At 37.0% G+C, this 4,472-nt stretch overlaps 1 long non-coding RNA gene across 1 annotated transcript; it reads right to left on the reverse strand.

Moving 5' to 3' along the window:
- Positions 1-2,751: 2,751 nt before the first annotated feature.
- On the reverse strand, positions 2,752-4,126 carry LOC135631268 (uncharacterized). Its single transcript, XR_010494333.1, has 3 exons — positions 3,946-4,126; positions 3,433-3,512; positions 2,752-3,306 (listed from the first exon to the last, which is right to left on the reverse strand). It is a non-coding gene; the product is annotated as an uncharacterized LOC135631268 (long non-coding RNA).
- Positions 4,127-4,472: the final 346 nt, after the last annotated feature.

Genomic DNA, 4,472 nt, shown 5'->3' on the forward strand with positions numbered 1-4,472 from the left:
CAAGCTGATCACCTGCGATTTCAATAGGTTTAAAGACCAAATTTCTATCCCAAAAATGTTCTCATTCTATGTGGCTCTCACATGAACTTTGAAATATATTTGGGATGAAAATTTCAAACACAGCAGTACCCAAAACAGCATTACGTTATATCATTAAACCCAAAGACGATACACTGCAACATTATATAGCCATAAGTGGATATCAAATGGTCAACGAAACATGAATATTTACCCAATACAAACTCACCTCAGGTAATTGTGTGACCTCAATAGTTCCTTCTTCAAGCTATAATTCATGGATGTGTACCGTTTACATACACACAGTATAATGACATTACTGGTGGGCCCTATTGTTTTATTTTTCTTCAAAGATCGAATCACATGATCTTCCCAAAACTGAATCTGATTTCTCTCTCGGCAACGTAAGGTAAACTTTGAGTTGTTTGAAGGGCTCTGTCCTCGTTTGAAGAATAGAATGTTGTACCTCAAGCTTCTTTATCGATGAACATGATGGTGGAACTGATACAAGGAACTGATACTTGAGAAGGAGAGACGATTGATATGGAAGACTAGACATGGAGGACACAAACGTATTGACTTAGTAGATAAATAACGCTGGGGCAATAATTAGCACTAGACTGGCAAACGTATTGACTTAGTATGGATTGCTACCTGTTTGGATTTCTCAGAGCTGTTCCATCGGGCATGAACAACGATGTTATACATTTCTCGGTGATATCGTATAAGTTCAATTCCTTGAAAAACAATGATTCCACCGATTTATCTAGCTCAAGTATGTATTATCTAATTTCAATCTGATTGGTCCTACTAAAACTTTGATTAGTATACAATTACAGTCCAGAAAGTGAATCCAGAGTAGTCCATTTATAGGATGTGACGGGGTTTTCAGTGAGTCATTTGAATATACTAATGGGATAGTGAAATATTGTATTAGTTGTGAAAATTATAATTGACATGTCACATAGCGTATTAACTTTGGATTAATGTGTATCGTTCACATACACATATAGTATAATGGCATTACTGGTGGGCCCTGATGCTTCATTTTTCTCCATAGATCCAATTACGTGGTCTTCCTAAGACCGAGTTTGGTTTCTCCCTCGTGAACTTAGCATAAACTTCGAGTCGACTGAAAAGTTTTGTCCTCGTTTGAAAAATAAAATGATGTAACTCAAGCTGCTTTATTGATGTACATGATGGTGAGATAAATCACTTGAGAAGAGGAGACGATTGACATGAGAAACTAGACTCGAGACAACAACTCCTTTTGATACTATAATACTATAAGAAGAATTGTATGTAACAACATACTAGGTGAGGTAGCCTCAAGCGTGACATATATATATATATATATATATATATATATATATATATATATATATATATATATATATATTCCCTTGTGTGTGCAATGATAGGTATTTTCAAGTAAATTATTTGTTGTGAAAATTATTATTGACATGACACGTAGCTGAAGTATGTATTATCTTATTTCAATCTGATTGGTCCTACTAAAAACTTAGTCAGTATATAATTGCAGTCCACCTCAAGAAAGACTAGTCCATTTGTAGAATGTGATGTGGTTTTTAGCAAGTCATTTTAATATACTAATGGGATAGTGAAATATTGTATTAGTTGTGGAAATTATTATTGATCTGTCACGTAGCTCATTAACTCTGGATTAACGTGGACCGTTCATACACACTCATACAATATAATGACATTACTGGTGGGTCCTATTACTTCGTTTTTTTTCCAAAGATCAAATCAACCTAAGACCGGATATAGGAACTGCTAAATCATCGGCCAAGAAAGACATTGACATGGGAGACTTTGACTCCTTTTGATACTATAATATTATAAGGAGGATTACATGCAATAACATTCTAAATGAGGTAGCCCCACGTATCAGTGACATCTCCAGAGATTTACATGAGATATAAAAGAGAATTACATAAGATAATTAAAACTGAGGTTGTATCTAAAAAGGCATAATAGGTTGCGAGCAAAGTAGCCAATACAAACATGAGTACTAAACGGAAACAAACTCATCGAGGATAATACTGCAACCACATGAATTCCTACTATAAGTTATAATTCCTCGATGTGTCCTCTACTTTTCACCCCAAAAGGAAAGTAGATATTAACATCCCCGTGTTTTGTTGAACAGTTATTTGGCGGTGTGAAAGTTGCATCTGTTGAGATGATCAAAATGGTCAGCAACGGAATTAATACAACACAACTTTTCTTTTAATACAATTATTTATTTAGATATACACAGCGAGGTGAGGAAGGAACGTTACCTTGGCAGCCATTAGGTACGTAGGGATTACCTTGATAACTTAATGAACACCGACAAATATATCCAATAGCATAATTTATATGGGCAACATCAGGAAAGACATCGTAGCAATCACTATTCTTGCTGCGGCTAGCATAAGTGATCATATTCTTGTAAGCTTCTTTACATGTTAGGTGATCGGTGATGTAATACGCTAGGGTGGTAATCGCCACTTGTGTTTTCGCTCTAATATTTCTCTCGCTATACAAGAAAGCCTTAATGATAGAAGCGTCAAATAAATGATGCTCGGTCTGGTTGAGACTGAGTTACCCGAATCCCCAAGGAAGTCAAATTCTCAGCATTCAAATAATACATATTAAAAATACAGTATCCTGTATCAAATGAGTACCAGTATTCATGTGGACTTGAACTATTGGCATAACAGGTAGTTGAGCAAGTATGAATGGTTTTATTGGTAGCAAGATCAACTAGATCGGCAATAGCGCTGCAACCGGCTACAAAAATATAGTTATATGCCATTGAAATAGTGTAACTGTCTGTAAAGTTTGCCTCCAAGTTAAAAGAGAAGGGGAAATTCCTCAGATCAATCAATGTGTGGCTGAAATAGTCCTCATCGACACCCATGGTGACAATTGGAGTTTTCACGTACACGATTCCATTGTCCATATCAAAATCAATGACCTCAACGGTGCCATCGCCCAAGAAGAGGCTACGAGCAGGAGGATCAGTGGTTTGGTTTATGCAGGTAGGATTAAAACCTGGACGAAAGCAGCCGCTGCCTATACCGAAAGGGTACTCGAAGCTGATGTTACCACAGCTTTTTGGGCAGTTTGGAAGGGAGGGGAAAAGTTACGTCCGTGGATGTATTTTCTGCTCCTGTCGAACCCATTGGTCCCAATGTCAGAAATAGTAAGAGCAGCACCTCTGCTAACCCCATCCCTTCTCTTCCCTCACTCGAACACCAATGTCCAGATGTTACCAACCTGTTAGAAAAAGAGAGTCAGGCTTAGTTAGCAAAGCTTACTTCAGTTGGCTACATGGACAATATTTATAACACGAACCCATAACACCATAAAATTAGTTAGTGGAAAAGTCGATTACTGTGACACCTGAGCACTTCCAGATCGATCAAATATGGTCGTGTTGAAATCTTAAAGATTTTCTGCAGCCCAGGAAAAGCATACCCAGCCTGCATATGTATACATTATTAATTTATATCAGTGTTTTCTATAAATAATATTTACCTTTTTGACAGCATAGTGATGATGACTAGTGTGACCCAGGGCTTATATAGAATGAGCAGAGGACCTCCTCTGCTCACCCTGAAAAAAGGAACTCTGAAAACAGAGTGTTCTGGTGAAGCGGGGTTGATGATTTGTATGGTATCAATAATCCTCGGACACAACTCCATGGCATCTGCGAGGTTAGGGAGGTTGTCTCTAATGGATCAGCCAGGATGGGAAGCAAACGGTGGCAGAGGGAAAGAAAGGGAAATCTTGTATACATGGGACAAAGAACGGGCACATGATTCTTATTTGACATTAATCTAAGAATACCTTAAAAAGCAAATTGGTTTAATGATATAAGAAATTGCAAGAACAGCCAACGCTAGCTCTACTAACCTTCGCATAGCATCAAGCTCAGCAACTCTCTTCACCTTCTCCTCTCCGCTTCGTGCTCTTACTGGGACGAAACTGTTGAATTTAAATATGGATTTTCAACGAGCGTATGCTTTCCACATTTTCCCCTATTAGTAAACGCTTACAGTAGTCTAAATTGTCCATATACAAGTGAGGCATCATATTTGAATTTTCCTTCGAGTTGCTATTCTCTCCTTGTTCAAAGAAAAACTATCCTTACGGACTTCCACGTGAGTTGTTCTCGCTTCTATCTTCTTGTTACTGTCTGATTTATTCGGATTTGGATAAGGAACAATTTAGTTAAGACATCAGTAGGGTAATATAGCATGTAATCTAAAAACTTATGTTATTTAGTTTATAGACTAATATCGATAGCAAGACTAATCCGAAACAACTTATTTCTTAATTCATCTTAGATATGAAATTTCTTTCTAATAAAATCCCACAATTAATAACAAAAATTGGGATTTAACTCGTACGCTAATAGCCAAACAATGATTATTTCAATG

This window comes from Musa acuminata, chromosome BXJ3-2, assembly GCF_036884655.1.
Source record: "Musa acuminata AAA Group cultivar baxijiao chromosome BXJ3-2, Cavendish_Baxijiao_AAA, whole genome shotgun sequence".
Classification (NCBI taxonomy): Eukaryota; Viridiplantae; Streptophyta; class Magnoliopsida; order Zingiberales; family Musaceae; genus Musa; species Musa acuminata.